Below are 20,266 nucleotides of genomic sequence, written 5' to 3' on the forward strand. Positions count from 1 at the left end.
CGGGACAGCCCCCCCCCCCAGGGGAAAGATTTCTCTGGCCCAAAATGTCAACAGTGCCAAGGCTGAGAAAGTCTGCTTTGTAAGATAGCTACTACTGTTCCTGTTTTATAGGCACGAACATGAGACAGCAGAGGACACAGCAATCAGCTCTAAGTCACAGGGCAGGCTGGCTATGAACACAGGTCCGATGGACTTCAGAGCCCCTCTGTCCACCCCAGACCTATAGATCATCATGATCACGCATCAGACATAATGTTCAGGCGCCGTAAGACCATTGGTGTTTCGGAGACCCCGGAACCACATCAATGTCCACACTGCATCACAGTGTGACACGGGCTGGTTGAAGCAACTGTTACCGTACGCTGAAACCTAGGAATTGGCTCGCGCAAGATTCCAAGTCATCCTTGAGCCAACAGAACGGACACCTTCCACAAGGGAATGAAAGAAACACTGATTCATGAATTTGCCAACCGGTTTACCCCCCAGGTGCAGCTATCATCGGTATTTCCAGCAACAGATTACATTGAGTCTTGGGAAATGGGAGAAAAAAAAAAAAAAAAGAAAGAAAAAGAAAAAGAAAATCATCTTCAGGTGCCAGGCTGGGGAAAGCATGAGTCTTGGAAGGAAAATGATGCCCCCCCTTCCACCCACTTCTCCATATTCATCCTCACACTTCGGATCAAAAAGTAATTGCCAATTGTTGTCATGTTAAGAGAGAGGTAACTGTGTAGGTCAAGCTTTCTGATTTCTTATTCAGGGAAATGTTCCATTCCCCAAACTCTCATCGCGGAGCCCAAACTCAAGAAAGGCGTGCTGTCAAAGGGGGCTCGGAACACACAAATGATTTTCTTTCAAGACTCCTTTGTCCATCAGAAAGCAAGCAACTCGATCAGACTAATTATTTCCCAACAAAGACATAAGGTTTCCTTTTAGCGTCTGCCTGCTTCTTGCTATCAAAGGAGCATTTTTTAAAAAGAATGTATCCTGGACAAGGGAGATCAAAAGACAGGCGCAGGTCTGGGGTGAAGAGTATTTTTTCACATTATTTCCCGTAGAATTTGCTTAAATCTCTCGTACGTTCCTACGTGTCGTTATTTGAAAGCATCACCTTGAGTTCTGGCTGGCGAGGGGATGGGGAGGCCCTCTGGCGAGCGGGGCTGGGTAACAGAATGAAAAGGCAAAGACAGGCCCGGGGTGACCGAGGAACAAAAGGAGTAAGAAAGAGGCAACTCTTTTATCTCAATAATGTCATCGATACCCACACGTCTGTATTAGCAACAAGGAGGGACCACACGTGTGAACTGGAAAGGGATTGTTCCAAAGGAAAATCAATGTTTGGATTAAAATGGGTTTATGAAGTTATGTCAAGCGAGCTTCTTTTATCTCTTGCCTCAGGATTCCCTTAAGAGGCCCCGGTGCACACACCCTTTTTCCCTGGCATGCTTGAGCACTGAAGATGAGCTGTGGGGAAGGCAGACATACTCTTTCCGACAGGGTGAGGCAAAGAGGAAAATGGGCATCGGCTGAGCCCAATACGTGGTTCCAGGCATCCTTCTGAGCCCTTTGCACGTTTTCGTTTGTGCTGTTCTCCCAGTAACTTTAGAAGGGGGAGCGTTGCTACTCTCTGCATTTTAGAGCTGGAGAAACTGAGGCACAGTCTACAGGTGCAAGTATCAGGCTCCCCCCAGATGGGGGCGCCTGGGTGACTCAGCCAGCTGAGTGTCTGTCTTGGGCTCAGGTGATGATCCAGGGGACCTGGAACTAAGTCCTACATCTGCCGCCCTGCACAGCAGGGAGTCTGCTTCTGCCTCTTGCTCCCTCTTTCTCTCTCTCCCTCCAATACATAAAAAAAAAAAATCTTTAAAAAAAATTAAAAAATAAAAACTGGGGAACGTCTGAAAGTGCAAGTCCCCTGGGTTCAGATTCTGCTTCTGCATTTGTAAGGGGGGTGTGGTCTTGGCCAAGTAAAGGCCAAGTTATGCTTCTGAATCAGTTTCCTCGTTAGGAAACGAGAGATGACAATGGTCGTGGCGATGGGGATGCCGCCTAGGGAAATGTCACGGGATTTGGGGGGGGCGGGGAATGAAATGCCATAATCCGAGTTTAGCACCCTGCCTTGCACAGAGCAGCCGTACGTAAATGTGTGCACACTCTTTACGATCCCTGCTTTGGAGCTGATGCTCAATTCACTGCTTTCTTTCTCAAGGAGATGGAGACTCAGACACCACGGAAAGATCTTTATGTTTCAGCAGATCAAGCTAATGCCAGCTCAGCTCCCATATGACCCTGGACAGCTCAGACTCTGAATCTCAGCTCCTGGTGAGTGAGGGAGAGCCTCACCCAGTAGTGGCCACGTGTTAGGTAATTTGTAACCATGATCTGATGAGTAAGAGGCATTTAAAAAAAAAAAAAAAAAATCTCAGAACTCTGCAAGACTCTCCTTCCCTTTTTCTATCAGTCCGACATCAGACTCCCAGCCCTGAGCCAATCCTGAACAAGGTCTGCTAGGGGGCCAGGAGTTTGTTTTGGTTCCCTGTGTCCATCCTTGGCCACAAGCCTCCAGATGCCCATTGACCCACCAGGACAGACCTACTGAGCCCTACTGAGTAGGCTCCTGCCTCATCAGCCTCCACTTCCCCACTGGATCAGGGTCTGTCTCTATGAACTTGAGTCTGACCAAAAGCTGAGTTTTACCAGCCCTAGAACTTTGGGAGGCTAGACACTGTCTTCTCTTCCCTGTCCCTCAGCCATCAGCCAAAGTCCTATATGAAGTCCAGAACCCAAGGTCATTAACGATTAGTCAGACAGGAGGGTTTTTTTTTTGTTTGTTTTTGTTTTTTAAGACTTTCTTTATTTATTTTACAGACAGAGATCACAAGTAGGCAGAGAGGCAGGCAGAGAGAGAGGAGGAAGCAGACTCCCTGCCAAGCAGACAGCCTGATGTGGCACTTGATCCCAGGACCCTGAGATCATGACCCGAGCCGAAGGCAGAAGCTTTAACCCACTGAGCCACCCAGGCGCCCCCCCCCCAACTTTTTAAAGATTTTATTTATTTATTTGACAGAGATCACAAGTAGGCAGAGAGGCAGGCAGAGAGAGAGGAAGGGAACAGATAAGAGTTTAAATCCTGGCTCTGAATGACCAAGTCACATCACCATTATATGCCTCAGTTTCCTCATGCGTAAAATGGAGAGAATTAGCCAAATAACTTACAGGGTTGTTGAGAGGATTAAATACGACATGGCATGTGAAGCGTGCAGGACAGCCCCTGTTCATAACCTCCTGTGGACACTTTTCAGAACTCCATTCTCACAGCCGCACTCAGGTCAGGCCCCCAGAATGTCACCTGCAGCATCTCCCTTTCTCGGCAGGTGAGTTCCCCGGCCCTAGTCCTTCACACTCGCGGCCGCCTTTCTTTCTGTCAGTCAGCCCCAGAGCCCCGCGCCTACTGAGGTTCCACATTTGACAACTCGCTGCCCCCCCAGCCTCTTGGAATACGTCTAGGCTAACCGTACGATTTGGAGACTGCTTGGAACTTTCTAGATACCGAACCATTGCCTGTTATGGGGAAGACAAACAGGCGAGAAACACTCTGACAAGGTTCCGCTCTCGTCAGTGGAGTAACCAGGCTTCTCACCGTTCTCTAGCAAGACTGCAATCCTCAGAACAAGGGACAGACACCCAACCGAATCTAGCTTAAGCCAAAAAAGGACGTTAAGCGGCTTACACGAAAGGTCCGGAGGGCAGTATGGCTTGAAGCAAGACTTGAGGCGATGGCACCAAGAATCCGCCTCTGACTCTCAACTCCGCTTTCTCTCACGTTGTACTCCATCGTTCGGCAGGCTCTCCCTTTTCCTTCGTAAAGACGGCAGCTCCGGGAAATACTCTTCCTAGGTTGGCACCCCAGCGGACAGAGAACCCGGGTTTCCCAACGGTTCCATCCCAGATCCCACAATGGCGTCCCACTGGCTCTGACTGGGTCACATGGTCATGCCTTACCCAATCACTGTGGTCAGGCTGATTGTCTGTATTCATCGGTCCTATCTCCACCACCTGGCCACACCTGCAGCTGGGGGCGGGGGAGACAGCTCCATTCAAAACACCTGGGCTGAGTGCAGAAAGGGTGATTGATTCCCCAAGGGATAAGCAGGGCGTCTGATTAGAAGGCAGGAGAACGTATGCTAAGGAAGCTGAACAGAACCAAAGATGCCTATCACTGGCCGAGACTTAGGACAACTTCACTAGGACCCCGCAAGGCCAGACCGTAGATCGGCTCAGCTCTACTCCAGGAATGCTCCAGCGATCAATCAGAGACGAAGCCTGTGGCTTCAGACTTCACTTAAGTACTATTCTCTTCGCCGGCAGACTTCTCTTCTTCCTTCAGCTGCCAGTTTTCCACCTCCCAACGAACACCTTGCTGGTGCTAATCCCCCAGCCTGCTGTTGACACCTCATGCCTTAATTCCCACAGATGGGTGTCTGTGTTTAAGAGCACGCATTATTGTCATCGAAATAACAGGATGCTAAAACCTTTATAAATTGATATGCCAGACAAGAGGCAAAAAAAGGAATGCTAAGTTTCCTTGCATAATACTCTGTGGGATGTGTTTTTCCCCGAAGAATATTTTAGCATTAATTAAGATAAACAATGATATATGCTGAAAGACAATTGAATCTGTTCTCAGTTAAAAATGGCCTCGTTGTGTAAAAATAGTACCCAAATTATAGCATATAAAGATGCAGAGGGAAAAAATACTGTAAACCTGTAACATGATTAAAATAGAAATGCAAACCGGTAATGATGAGGCCTTGAACAAATCTGGGGGAAGGAGGGAAAGATAGGGAAGAAGCAAGACGAGTCATCATGCTTAATTTATTCATCTCCCTCTGGGATCCTCTTCACTGTGCTTCTCTTTAATAATAACTACCATTTATCATGGCATGGTTAACATTTGTTTGCAGTGAACGTGGGGTTGCTATCACCGTTTTATAAGTGAGGCATCTCAGCTTTCGAGTGTTTAAGTCAAGGTCACACAGGTGGGAAGTGGTGGGACCAGGCTTAGAAGCCAGGTTAGCGTAACTCACCAGCCAAGCCCTTCCCACTTCTCCAGAGAGCCCTGCTGTTCCCAGGGGTGGCTCCTCTCTGACAGTCCCGCCGGCCCCATGTTACCCAGTCAGTTCCTCTCCGCAGGAGAGAATGAGAATGATTGTTCACACATACCTCATCTACAATGTGCCAGGCACTGTTCCAAGGTTTGCGTATGTATCAGCATACTTAATCCTCACCGCACTGGGAGATTGTTATCATTACCGACCACATTTGCAGGTGGGGAAAGTTAAACAGTGTGTCCAAGGTCAGACAGTGGTGGGAGCTGGAATCCAAGGCAAGCGATCTGGCTTCAGAGTCTGCGCTCTGAACGACTGTGCTCTACCATTCTCTTTCCTTGGAGGAGCAACCTGTGACCTCTGATGTCACTGCTCTAGCACCATTTTCCCCGAGTTCTTGCAGGGACGACCACCTACCGTGTCTGTCTGGGTATAGCCTTGTATTTCAGGAGGGGGTATTTTTATGTCTTTGTCTAATCCGTCAGACACAAGTCTGAAAATTCCTCGAGAGCCAAGAGTTTTGGGATTCCTCCTCTCTCCCATGTGACATGCCTGGTTAATGCCTTGCACATGACAGGGGTTCAGCAGTGTTTCATGAGGAGGGTGATGGAGGTCAATTAATTCTGCTTCCTTCTGTGGCTGCCATCTGTGTGCTGGAATCCTAAGGGTCATTATCCTGGAGTGGGTCCTCATTACAAGAAGGTACTGGGTGAAGCCACCTTCACCCAGAGGAATAATTCAAAGCTATGGCATGGTTTCTTCTGAGGTCCAAATTTATTTCATTCACCCATTTCCCATCCAAAGTGACTGAGCAGCTGCCCCATGCCAGAAGCTCCCCTGGGCCTGTGGGGTATACCATGGTGCATGCAACGCCATCTCTATTCATCCAGATGGACAGAGGGATGACAAGAGCACCACTGGCTGGTAACTTTTGCAGCCGCCAAGCCCTGCAGACTCAAAGCAGTCACAACATTGAAGGCTCAGCTCAAGTCTCTGTCTTTGTGCATGGTCAGAAGGCAAATTCTTGACCCATGTGATGCATGAGGTCCACAGTCTTTGCGGCCAAATCTTGGTTGTAAGGTGGCAGGTTAAAAGCCTCTCTTCTCTTCTCCATCATTTTTGGACTTCTGGACCTCCTGGATCAGATCTGCTCTTGCTTTTCTCTCTCATAAGAAGAGAGTGTGAGCTCCTCCTTGGCTTCTCCAAGCCAGGTCCTTTTTTGCCTCCACAATGACAACCGTGTTACTGGATTTTGAGAATTATAGTACTTCCCTTTAAATCATCTATCAGATGCCTACTGCATGTCACTAAATATACGCTTGTGTTATCTTTCAGATGGGTGCTATTATTGCCTGCTTAAAAGTGAGGAAACCCATGAGCCTTGTGAAAACAATTTGAACCAAAAATACTACTGTTATTTATCCTAAATTTTCTTATGCGTCCATTCTGTTTGAGTTGATGGTAATATCTACACATCTCCCCACTATATTCCTCTCTCTCTCTCTCAATCCCCCTGCCTCCCTCCATCCCTCTTGTGTGTGTGTGTGTGTATATATATATATATATATATATATATTAATATATACATAATTTCATATAAATGGAATTATCATAAATGTTCTCTTATTGTGCAGTCTTACTTTACATGTATAAATCTGTATATGTGCATGCCTTTCTCTATTCTATGTATAATATGTATTGCTTCTTGTAATCAGAGACACAATGTATACCTTCATGTTTGTAGAACAGTAAGCAATACAGAAATGTGTAAGTAAGACAGGAAAGTTCTCACGAAATCCTATCTACTCCTCCAGGCAACCATCACCAGTTTGATTAAAGTTCCTGGGTTCAGGGTAGATTTACCACCAACACGAGAACAAATTAGCCAAACAGAGAGATGAAGGTTTTCAGGTTGCACAGAATGTTTTTTTTTTTTTCAACTTTCTTGTCTTTTCATCTTTTCTCTCTCCCTAAGTCAACAAAGTTAAGAGCAAGGTGTATCTTTCTCTTCTTTTGCCATGTTCATATAAATATATGGAAACATGATTATGTGTGTTAAAAATGGGATGTGGTCATTAAGTGTTTGATGAAAACAGGTCATGTGACGTACATCTGTATCTAGCTTGTGGCATGAACCAAAAAGCACATGAACCCGCTTCAAATGAACAGACATAGATTTAATGCACTTACTTTAATGGCTGCATAATGGTCCATGGCATGGGGTATTATGGGTACTCTCTTCTCCCCAGCTTTTGCCCCACTAGAAAGCCCTAGACACCAAACTTCTGATCTCTCCTTTCCCCCAGCTAGTCTGGAGGTGGGAAGGAGTAGGTAACTGTTTCTTTTCTGTTCCTCTTTAGCCTTGTCTTTGACACTCCAAAGCCAGGAAAAGACTCCCTTTGTCCTTCTATCACACAATTCCAAAACTTTTATGGGACTTTGCAGTTTGCAGAAAGGCCTTCCCACATTGTATTCAAATGCACACTCACTGAGAAGCTCTCTAAGGGTAACTCTGAATCCACTCTAACTCATTTTAAAAAGTAAGAACCCCTTACAAATTCTAGCTAATTTTAGGAGCTTGCCGCCATATGCCACTTGCTAGAACTAACACCAGAACTCAACTCCCTGCTACTGAAGAACCCAGTCAAAGAAAAATCAGAGCTTCACAGTCATTAAAATGGTAAAAACCAATTTCATTCAGAACTACTGCAGTGGGAGAAAAAGAGGCCTCCATGTAAGTCTGGGCTCATCTCGGGATCCAGCATTAACAAGTGGGGATTTACGGCCAAGGAGCAGGTAGGGAAGTGAGTGGGTAGAAAGTTACAAGGAGGAAACATCAGAGGTAAAGGGGATTTCTGGTTAAACCAATTTAGCAGGGCTCTTGCTAACACTGGGCAATGCGGATGAACACGGAAGCTCAAAGGTCAGAGCTCAGATGAGAAAAGGGCTCAGAGGAGCCTGACCGAAGTGTGGCCAAGTGTGGCCAAGTGTGAACCTTCAGGCCACATTCTGGGAAGTGAGCTAGTGTGAATACCATTGCATCCATACATGCACTCTTCTTGCAACACCCTCGATTTTCATTTGGGATCAATCCTCTCCCTACTTTGAGCCTGAGTGTTTCAAGTGGGCTTTAACTTACGTAGAGGGCAGGAATGGGAGAACACCTGACCTCATCCCAAATCAAGAATGTCATCTGACTTTTCCAAAGCCAGTGATAGACAAGGAGACTTTTGCTGAATGCTGGGATAGAGACAGGCTCTCTGTTGCACTAAACTTGAAGCTTTGAGGATATAAGCTGAGCATTTCTGGCAGCCATTTTGCCACCAGGAGGAGGGAGCCTGCTGAATGTGGGGTCAACATAGGAAAGCAGAACTGACAGATGACAGCAAGAACCTGAGTCCTGATGAAACCATCGGTATCCCTAGATCCAGGAGTATCTAAGACTAAACATAAACAATATCCTTTGCTGCTTGAGCCTGTTTGAGCTGGGCTTTCTATTTCTTGCTACTAATGAGTTCTGATACCCATGAATTAGGAGTGCAAAGAAGATGTTAAACAGAAATCAAAAGGGGCAGTCTGAACATGCCATGGCAACATAGATCCCATGATAACAAGTGGGGCTTTACCAGGACATTGTAGTTCCAGGGGAAGGGTTTGGGGTCTGAGAATCAGAAGAATGTAGATGTCAGAGCAGAGACCCCCAACAACCAGTCCATTGTTTTTTTTCCCCCACCCCCCACTATAAAAGCCATCTTTGAAGGTCCAAGGCTGGAAAGCATTCCTCCTGGATAAGTTTCCAAAGCAGTAACACTGTATCTGTCTCCATCCTCACTATTACTAAGGCTCCTCTTCCGGTCAATAATCTTTCCTCAACCTCATCAATCTCTATTGATCTGGATCTCCTGTCGAGTCCTGGGAGAGGGGCTCACAGAACCCAGCACCACCTACATGCCTGCCAAGCCAGGAAAGAATGAATTCAGGGATGCACTCAGCTCTGTGGTTCTCCTTGCTGTCATCCTGTGCAGTAGAGTTCCGTGGTGGCTGAATCCCAGCTGCCCTCCACAGTGGCATCTGAGCTGCTCATTAGCTGACAGGAGGGATGTAACTATCTGATGTCTGAGCTCAGCTGCAAACTGCCAAGTGGTCATTGTGGCTGGTGTGTTATAATGGCAAGGATGACGAGGGGCGAAACCTTAATCACTCTCAGAAATGACAGCCAAAACCGAGCTCTAGTTTCTCTTTGTGGAACAAGTCAGCTGGGGACGTCCATGACTCAGGAACGCATGCCCCTGATGGGATGCAGGTCTGAAGAACTGTAGTCACTGTGGGGCCTGGCTTGGCATTTCTGAAAGTCAGCAAAAGCCATGTTGGCTTCAGGCTGTAAACTTCTCTGTGTCTTCGTCCTCCAATTCTCTAGAGGGGCCACAATCTCCCAGGTAAAGGAGTAATTACCATTTCTCTGCTGATCAGGACAAGAAGGGCAAGACTGGGTGGTGACTGGACCTAGACCTAGAGCTAGAGCTAGACCAGAGCTAGACCTAGAACTAGACTTGGACCTGGACCTAGAACTAGACCTGGACCTGGACCTACACCTAGAACTGGAACTAGATCTAGACCTAGAACTAGACCAGGACCTGGACCTACACCTAGAACTGGAACTAGATCTAGACCTAGAACTAGACCTGGACCTGGACCTAGACCAGCGCTAAGCCTAGAACTAGATCTAGACCTAGACCTGGACATACACCTGGACCTGGAGCTAGACCTAGAACTAGAATTATTCTGTCTGTCCATTGGACAAGACTGGACAAAGGGCCATGGGAAAACTGGAACCAACATTATCTTTAGAACCAGCTTGGTGATGTCATCATACTTCATGCAATGACTCTGGCTTCAGCCTCATGGCACTACTGCATTTTTATAAGGAAACCCTCTAGAATGCTCTTCCTGTAGAGCAGTTACAAAGTGGTTCCAGCCAGGGCTTAACCATTAGGAAGAGCGTTCTGCTATGATACAGCCTTTCCTGTGCAACTGAAGGCATGATTCAAAAAAATATGCTGTGTCGCCCCCATAACTTTCTGGCTGGTCCTTAAACCTTATCAATCGCTCTTATTCTAACCGAGCTCATATTAATTACCCGCCCAAACTACGTCTTAATGTTTAATATATGTTAGTGCATCTTAGAAATTGTAATGCATCATACAAATATCAAGTTGAAATACCCACCTAACCCCCTCTCAGTCTAGTTGAATGTGTCATTGCAAGAATGGCCTCAAATCTTCTTTGTATCTCTAACCAGATGGAAGCTGGGGTCTTTGTGATGCCTTCAAAGCCTCGCCCCACTGGATACACAATGGTGAGATCACACTTCAAAGTGTAGAACCACAAAATCCACGTTTGTCAGAATGTAACAACTAAAAACAACAATGAAACCCAGCATAATGAGGTTTCGAAACAGACACAAAGCAGTTTCTCCACCCAGCTCTCACCAGAGGAGTACCCTGATGGGTAGAATGAAAGATCCACATAGGATCAGAAGAGAGACAGACCCAACTTATTTATAGGATGGAAAGTTATTATAAGGGCAGCGGGAGGTGGGATAGGAAGCTGTACTAGAGAGGCATTCTGAATGAGTCCTCCCAAGAAAGCGATGCGAACAGTTTGCCCCGTGAGTGAGTTTACCCTGCGGGGCTCAGTGGAACGGCTAGTCCCCTATCTCACAAGGAGATGAGGCCAGACACTGCCTGTGAAATCCTTGCCCATGCCCTCTCCTCCAAGTGGTTCTTATTACTCCTTCTTCTTTCTCTCCCCCAACCCCGCCATGTTAGCAGCAACTACATTGTAGGATACTTACTTATTTAAGGAAGGGGTTGCAGAAAAACACAGAGAAAGCTTTCAACTTCAAACATCCCATGTTGTAAGTTTGTAAAATCTGGGCTCTTAAGCTACAAAAGTCCACCTCTAAAGGGAACCAGGGCTTAAGAAAGTTCCTATCGGGCAGAGAGAAGTTCCCACCTCGCCAGCAGAACAGATTTCTTGAGTCTGGGGAGAGAGGAGAGCACCAGGCAGTGAAAGGAGTTGAATGACTCTGGAATGAAGGGACCACAGACACCAGCAGAGAGCCCCCAGACACCAGGACCCCTCGAATGCCTCCTAGAACAGGGGCTCTCGTTAACAGTCCCAGAAACTGCCTGGGAGCCCAGCTGAGATCACGGGCACTAAGCGTCTGCCATCCTTATTAACGAGTTCAGTTATCAAACTAAGATGTGAGCCACTTTCCAATAAGGACACAGCTCTTCAGTGTTAGTGGGCATCAGAAGGCTTATAGAAACACAGACTATGGGGCGCTTCGGATTCAGTTGTTCTGAGGTGTGGCCCAAGAATGTGCATCTCTAACATGTTCCCCCAGGGGTTTCGCTGCTGCTGTTCCTTCAGGGAACTCCACTTTGAGAACCACTCCTTAAAAAGAACGTTGAAAAACCAAACCCAAACCAAAACAAAAACAAAAAACCCCACCTGTGAGGCTACCCTGTTGAATGGGCGTCTGCCCATACTCACAGCAGCAAACATTTCTATCTCCAACTTCCATGGAAGAAAATTGGAGTTCAGAAGAGACCAAGTGACTTGACCAGGGTCACACAGCACAAAACGAAAAATCCAAGTCCCCTGGGCGTCCCTCCAGTTGTCCCCCTTGTCCCACAGTGTGGCTGCGGCCGCACCTCAGATCTCTGCTGAGGACAGCGGGGGTGCTGTGCGTGCCCAGGTGCCAGCAGAAGCCCCACTCCAGCCGGCTGTAACCCCAGGGGCTGGCAGTGGCCACCAGACCGGAGCACAAGGGAATTACTGATGCTGAGCAGAGGCTCCGCTCCACAAGAGTACAAACTGCTCTTCCTGGGGACTGTGGACCCCTGCTGCTCCCGTTATTTGAGTTATGTGTTATAGCTCTCGAGGGACAGATTTATCTTGGTTTTACTCACTCTGGAGCACCAGTTTTGCCCACTTAGTGCTTTTAGCTTTATATATCATTATCACACGCTCTGTTCTCCTATCACAGACAGTTTAGCCCTTTTGGCTTTAATTTCTCTCCTGGTGTTCTTGCCAGGGGACAAAAGGCAAAGAAAACAGCCTTCTGCAAGAGAGAGAAGGTGGGGGGCTGGATCTCCAGCCTCGGCAGCGAGAGCGCTGATGAGGGCAAACTCCCAGGGTGTGGGAGGCAAACCCCCTTCTTCATCTTCTTTTTCTCACACAAGGCAGTGTGGGGAGGAGAAAGGAGCAAAGGCGCCACAGTTCTGATCACGGCTATCAGCTGCCCGACTGACAACAATATTAGTAGCGCTGAGAGCTAATGCTCATGGAACATTCTGCCAAGCATCTCCGTATTACATTCACGTCGACTTCCTATTCTGGCAAGGAGATGCTCACAGTGGAGGACCTCGAGATGCAAGAACCATGACGTGACTTGCCAGCTACCATTTTGCAGAACTGAGAGGACCGGATGCCAAGACTGCTCCTTGGTGCACCAGGCCCTGGTGCTTTCCCCCAAACACACCCTCCTCTTTGGTGAAAATGCTGAATTATCTCCAGCCCTACTGCCTCCTTTGCTGGGAACTTGGACCAGGATCTATCATCCCCATGGTCTCCTGGTCACATTTACCTTCTGCCCTTTGGCAGTCTAGAAGCCCAGTCCCTCACATCTGCTCACAGAGAGTTCTACTCAAAGTTTGGAGTGGCCTCAGCAGTCCCCAGCAGTCCCCAGTGGTCCCCAGTGGTCCCCAGGCCCAAGAGGGTTCATAGAGATGTTTCTGGAGCCACCAAGAAGCCAAGGGGAAGCCAAGTATGGGCAGGGCCCCTGTCTGCTCCCCTGCTCTTCCTATCCACCCCAATAGACACACAAGCTTCCGTGAGAGAGGCTCCACATTCTGTCTGTTGGACGTGCTGAGCCTCCATGTAGGGGTTCAAGAAGGTTAAAGTTGGAAACCACTGATTTTGTTCAGTTGTCTTAATTTTCAGATGAGAGGTAGGGAACTCATTCGTCTCTAGAGCTGGGACATTTTGGGGATCTCGGGGTGACTTACAGACAGCAGAAACGTAATATCTGGCCAAGAGAATCTTGGGCAGTCCTCTTGCTAATGTGGCATCTGCTATGGTCAGGGTCAGAACGTGCTTCAAAGTGAGACTATCTCCCTCCTCACTCCCTATCCATTCCCAACACATCACCCCAAATTCTGACACCCAGATGACAAGGCCAGAGGGACCTAGAAGTCAACATGGGGGTCAACAGCACTAAGTTTGATTTTTCTAAACTTCTGACTCATCTTTTTTTGTTTTCCAGCTAGGCACAAACTGTATCCCCATGAAACAGCCGTGGTGAGATATGCCGAGTGTCTAGACCACATACATACCAAACATCCTAAACTCACTGCCTTCACCTACCCTGATCTGGAACACTGGGGACAGAAGGGAGGGTGGGGAGGGCAGGGCCAAGGCAGAGGGCATCTTTGGCTCCTATCTGATGCCCCCTACCCACTCCATGTGGAGTTGGGAGAGTTGCCAATCAAATGACACCAGCTCTATCAGCATAGCAGGTGACACAAGAAAGTCAATTAGGGAGGTGAACCATGAGAGACTATGGACTCTGAAAAACAGTCTGAGGGGTTTGAAGTGGCGGGGGGGGGGGGTGGGAGGTTGGGGTACCAGGTGGTGGGTATTATAGAGGGCACAGCTTGCATGGAGCACTGGGTGTGGTGAAAAAATAATGAATACTGTTTTTCTGAAAATAAATAAATTGGGAAAAAAAAAAAGTTAAGATGAGTAACGTAACTTGAAAATGAAAAAAAAAAAAAAAGAAAGTCAATTAGCTCCTCCCCTCCTGGCATTCAAAGCTTGAGCACTAGTACAGAGGGACGGAAGGTAGTTGGGACACTGAGGTCTCCCTTGACAGCATTCTAGAAGGAGAATCGCAAATCCCTGCTGCCAAGATCCCTGGAGGGGTCCTGAATCCTGGTGTCCCTGAGGACTATTCATTCATCAGCTTCCCCGTTGTCCTTCCCTTAAATGCCCTTTGGCTGTTGTCTATGTCAGAGTTGGTTTCTCTGGCTTACCGCGATGCCAGTGATAGAACGGACCTTAAGCAAATCTGTCTCCAAATAGAGCTTGCTCACCTCCATGAACTGGGTATCAAAGATGAAGTTATGCCCGCCCTGAGCCATGGAAAACTATGACTGAAGAAAATGTCAGCTAGCAGGAAAGGAAGCACATTTTGAGAAACCACGTGCCCCTCAGGGTTCACCATTAACTGAATTGGAATTTCAAGCCCAAGTGGGCCAGCTATCCATTGCTACATGCAAACCACCCTGAAATTCAGTGGGTTAACACAGCAAGAACCTAGGGGCGCCTGGGGGGCACACTCGGTTAAGCATCTGACTCTTGATTTTGGCTCAGGGTGGCGAGATCGAGCCCAGCGTCGGGCTCTGTGCTCAGCACGGGGTCTGGTTAAGACTCTCTCTCCCTCTGCCCTTCCCCCACTCAGTCTAAAATTAAAAAATAAATTAAAAACAAAACAGTAGGAATCCACTGTTGTCTTTGAGACTATGGGTCTGCTAGGTGGTCCTTATGTCAGCTGGGGTCCATGGTCTGTGGTCAGTGGAAGGTCAGGCAGATGGTTTTGCTGTTAGCTGGGTTCTCTCTCACATTCTGGGGGATTGCTGGCCATAAGGTAAGGCAGCTTGGCCATTTTCCACCCAGTCTCTCGTCCTCCAGCAGATCAGCCCAGGCCTATTCACATGGCTCCAAAGGAAAGAGCAGAACTATGCAAATCCTCTGAGGCCAAGGCTGGGAGCTACCAATTCTGCCGCCTTTTAATCGACAAAGTGAGTCCCAAGGCTAGCCCTGATGCAGGGGGTGCAGACACAGATTCCCGCCATGGTAGCCTGAGCTGGAGAGTCACATTGCAATGGGCAGGCAGTGGGGGTTGTGGGGGGGGGGGAGAATTGGGGCCATTTTGCCAGCTGCCTACTACACCCTGTAAAATTAGTATGATAGCCTAACGGAAGAGTGGCCTGGACAGGTTCAGTTGCTCGTTCAAAGTCACAGAGGGTTTTAACAACAGGTCTCATCCTTGGTGCTAATGACATATTAGACAGGATCCTTCTCTGTTGCGAGGCACTGTCCTCTGTGTCCTAAGGATGTTCAGCAGCACGTCTGGCCCCTACTTATGAGATACTAGGGACCAGCAAAAATGTCTCCAGACAGGGTCGAGAGTCTCCTGGGCAGAAATCCCCATTCTCCCGGTTGAGAAGCACTGCCCTAAAGCTGAGACTTGACTTGAACGCTACCTCGACCCAGTCCTAGACTCTCCAAAGGAAGTAATTCTCAAAAGCCTTCAAAGCCGGAAGGGGCCACAATCATCACTGCAGTTTGGGACGACGAAAGCGGTGCCCTTCTCTTTCCCCTTGCTATGTCTTTGTTGTCTCCTGGTCCTCCGTGGACCTGGATGCCCGGTGCCTCGAGAGGCTTCAAATGGGGAACCACCCCCAGGCCACCCTCCCCACTGGTGCCACCGCTCACACCGCCGATTGGTCCCGGTTTCCTAACAGGAAACATTCACCCTACAAGACGCGAGCACGCCTGTTTTCAATCTCAGTTAACTTTTACAGCAGTTTTTCCCATTTGCCGGCCACTTGGGCTGAATGCAAAAGCGTGGGCCGTTTCCTTCACTGGGTATTTTTCATCCTGTGTCAATTAGCACGATGAAGGGAGTCTAATCATGATGTATGGGGCCGTGCCAGAGTGGCTGGCGCTGGCAGCTCTGCAGGAGGGAGGACGGTGGAGTGGAGTCCCCGACGTGTCCGGCCCTGGGGCACCGCTGGACCTGAGTCTCCGGGGTGCCTGACAGCACCCAAGGGGACTCATTGCTAGTGCGGTTTGACCCAAGGACAAAAGAAAAAACGGGGGAGACTTTTGTATCCAAACATGTCAGGGCCAAAGGGGTCCTCAAGATCATTCTGTCCAACCTCCTCCTCATACACATAAGTCAACCTGACCCCAGAGAGGTCAAGGACAGCCAAACAGTTAATACCAAATCCAAGCCCCAAAGTTAGACGTCCTGATACCCAGTCCAATATTCTTTTTATACTTTTTTTTTTTGTTTTGCTTGGAAACACATACTTTTTTTTTTTCTTCCCCTTTCTAACCTCTACTTGCCAAGCCACCTTATTCTTAATTAAAATTTAAAACTCGACAGTTACTCCATGTCTCCTAAGCATAAAGATCTGGGTTAGGGGACTCGGTCTCTTCCTGCAGGGATCTCACCATCTCACTAGAGACAAGGAGATTGGGGGAGGAGAAGAAAACAGGCACAAACAAAATCAGTCCTCAAGTCGGAACTTCTTTGGTCCAAGAAGGTGGCTGAGGTGGGGGAGGGGCACAGAGGAGGGACAGTTGCTCTGTGTCAGAATGAGGGCATGGATTTCTCCCTCTGTGGTTGTCGCTGAAGACAAAAATCAACCCATCTTCAAACCCGGGCCCCAGTGATGGGAAGGACTGGTGCCCAGAACCTGGGACATTGACCGTTTATCTCCACAGCCTGTACCAGTGATGGAGAAATCTGATAAATTCTGAACCAGTGCCATCTGGTGGTCATATTAGAGAAAAGAGAGAGAGAATATCTCAAAATTTCCCCAGAGCTTCTAAGGATGATTGCTGTTTAAAAAGTGGGTTGCCTGCATAAAACGACCCCATCTATATAAAACTGAAAAGCCAGATTGGGTTTTGGATAAATGTATAAATGACACGTCCAGAAGAGGGTTCACCAAAACGTTAAAAGTAGCATCTCTGAGTGATTTGTTTTGACTGATAATGTATTTTGTTCTATGCACTCCTTTTTACCATTGTTTTTTTTTTAAATAATGAATATAGTGTTTTTTTTAACCACTGAAAATGATAAAAATTCTACTCAATTCAGAGGGGAAAAAAAATAAGTGGAGAGACCGAGGGTAACTCGACCCAGAATAAAGCACTGAGTTACTCCCGTGGGCTGACTAACCTTTAGCAGGAATAAAAGCAGGTCAAAATGAAACTAAAGGGTAGTTTTGAAGAGGAAATTCAGGGAGGAGATGCCGCACGAGGGCAAGGATGATAGCTGGACTAGTAAATAAACACTTTATACTTATGTAACTCCAAGCAATTTACAGAGTACTTTTAATGATCCTCTCACTCTCGAAATGCTCACTCAGCTTCGTGGCTTGGAGGGGGGGCTCCCCAAAGCTCTGTTCTTATCTCTGCTTGAGTCCTGCCAGACCTATATTATGACTTATCTACTGTGATCACAATAAAGAACACTGAAACTGATTGGACATCGTGAGGATGTCAGGCGCCGGGCCAAGATCTCCATATGCATCATCACATTGGATCCTCACGAAAACCCCATGGGATAGACAGTAGGACACTCCTCACTGGATATGGACATCTCCCCACTGACTCATGAGATGCCGGACATGAAATGCCACGTTGAATTCGGCTTCATAGCTCTAGTATCTATACGGTGGGTCCTGGGCGGGTGAATGGATAAATAGAAGGATGGCATGTAGGGAAAAACACAAAATTAAGAAGAAAAAATTGCCCTGAAGTGAACCTTTACTGAGCACCTACCATGTCTCTGAAGGGCTTGTAAGTGCTGAGAGTATAACAATGTGTGAGACCAAATCCCATGTCGCTCCGTGAGTTGGAATAGAGACCCTAGAAGAGAGCCATTTTTGTGGGGGGAGGATCAGAATTCTATTATTATTATTATTCAGTTGGGATCTCAATAGGAAACATGCAGGGTAGCATAATCCGAAGAGTTTGCTATGAATTTCAGAAACGTGGAGTGATTCTCAAATCAGCGTGCATCAGAATCACCTAGAGGGCTGTTTAAGTTGGGCATGGCCCCCTAATTTGCCTTTCTGGCAAGTTCCCAGGTGATGCTGACACAGGGTACAGAAAAAGCACCCTGAGGGTGAGAACAAAAATCTGGCCAGCAGCCATGGAGAGGCTGATACTGCCCCAAGCCATTGGGGGTAAACAGATAGAAAGTTCAGAGAGTTGCCGGAACTTGGAAAGGGGGAGAGAAGGCTACCTTGAAAGGGGCAGGCTTTTGGTGGAGACTGAGGCTACCTTTCAGGACAGGGATTGGGGAATAAACACTACAGCCCTTCCCCTCTTCCTCCCTCCTGCCTCCTTCCTTCTCCCTCTACCCAACTGGTCCGACCCAGCAGAGGTGATGAGGTTCAAAGGGCTCAGTCTCCCAGAGACAGCACAAGATGGGACAGGGTGAGAGTGGGTCTAAGGGGACTATACGATGAGTGTAAGTATCAGGGGCATGTCCAAGAGGGGATGTGGAGCAAGAAACTGAGTGCAGGCTGGAAGACAGGAAATCCCAAAGACCAAGAAGCAGCCTATCATGTCTGTAGCACTGGGGCCCAACAGAGATGCCCAGAGGTTCCGTGGTGGATCCAAGGATGGGGAGACCCCAAGTCATGCTCACAGGACTCGGGAGTTCTGGTCAAAGAGGCACCTGGGGAGTCAGGACAAGCAGAGAGGAGAATCGAGATGAGGACAGGGACGGGAGAGAACACTCCAGGTGGGTATGAGTGGGTAGTGAGAAAGCTAACTTGATACAGCCCCTGAAGCACAGATGTCAAGAGGAAGCTAGAAACCACTGTGTCAAAATAAATGGGGCTCAACATTCAGCACCAACTGCCAAGGAAGTTCCATCCACACAGTGAAGCAGTGAGACCCACCTACTTGAGAGACGACCCCCTCTGGAGCCAAGGCACTCTCTCCTCATGCCTTTGATTTCACAACACCCGCTGCCCCAACTCCACCTCTGTCCCACAAAGCTTCATCAAGAATTTGCTCTTTGGGATGCCTGGATGGCACAGTTGGGTAAGTGCCCTACTCTTGGTTTTGGTGTTGTGACACTGAGCCCCAAGTGGAGCTCTGTGTTCAGCGGGGAGTCTGCTTGAGGTTCTCTCTCCCTCTCCTCTGCCATGCCTCTACCTCTAAACTAAATAAATAAATCTTAAAAAAAAAAAAAAGAAAGAAAGAAAAAGAATTTCCTGTTTGCCAACTGTGATTGTGAATTGTTGTGTGGCATGTTTTCAAATCTGGGCGACTTTGGAGAAGGTGACGAGAACGCCCGAGAAACTGGGGATCATCGGGAAGACCCCCTTACCTTCAATAGAAATTTGTCATAAACTTCCTGGTGCCTCACATTTCACCATTAAAGATTCATTCCTTTGGCTTAAGGCTTTAATCCTCTATTAAATGTAAATCTCACCAGCCAGCCGATAGTGTTTGGGGAATGAGGTCATACATTAAGCCTTATCTATCACTGACACCTCAATGAGAGTGAGTTGACAGTCTTTTCAAGAGCCAGGTTTAATAGGGGAGAAGGGAGATAAATGTGCAGGTATGGAGGAACCTAGTAGCAAAGGGAGAGACACTCAAGGAGATAGGATCAGAAACTAACATTTATTGAGGCATTATGCTAATAAGAAAAAGAAAAATAGCTACCTTTTACTGACTGCTTAAATGTGTCAGGTTCCATGCTGGGCTTTTTACATGTGGGGGGATAATTTACTGTGGTATCTGTCTGTGTTTTGTTCTCCTTGCTAAAGAATGCTCAAAAGATCAAGAGGGATTTTCCTTGCCTCATCTTATAAAACAAGTAACCAAGCCTTGGTGTTCTGGGAGTGTGCTCCCTCATGTCCCATCAGCTCAGGTGCCTTTATGTAATAAAACACCCAAATAGAAGTGGCTCAAACAATGGACACAACAATATAACAAGTCTGGATGCAGGAGGCTCTGGGGTGAGCCACAGATCATAAGGGACCTGGGTCTCCCTTTCTTCAGCTCTGTCATGCTCAGTGGTTGCCTCGATCCTTGACCTTGTCCCTTAAGGGTGACTACATGGCAGCTGCCGTGTCAAGCATCATGACACTGGGCTAAAGAAGATGGGTTTCCCCTTCTGTGTCTTTCCTATAGTTGAAGACTCAGTTGCATCCCAACTCACTGCTCTGATCACCATGCTCTTGGTCCCAGATGGCGCCATCTATATTCCGGGCAGCAGAATGGAAAAGAGGAATAAGAAGGGACAAACAGCAGGCACAAACTGTCTCTTA

The 20,266-nt window shown here is 47.6% G+C and overlaps 1 protein-coding gene across 2 annotated transcripts in view; it reads right to left on the reverse strand.

Annotated features, from left to right (window-relative positions):
• The window catches only part of LOC122895648, a 407,274-nt gene that overhangs the window by 184,253 nt on the left and 202,755 nt on the right, over positions 1-20,266 (reverse strand). Inside the window, exon 1 of one of the 2 annotated variants that reach the window (XM_044233188.1) lies at positions 3,728-3,940. The exons of the other annotated variant lie outside the window; for it this stretch is intronic. The gene's annotated coding sequence lies outside the window, so the exon portion shown is untranslated. Of the gene's footprint in view, positions 1-3,727; positions 3,941-20,266 lie in introns of those variants that run through there. 2 annotated transcript variants of the gene reach the window in all.

Source organism: Neovison vison, chromosome 14 (assembly GCF_020171115.1).
Source record: "Neovison vison isolate M4711 chromosome 14, ASM_NN_V1, whole genome shotgun sequence".
NCBI lineage: Eukaryota > Metazoa > Chordata > Mammalia > Carnivora > Mustelidae > Neogale > Neogale vison.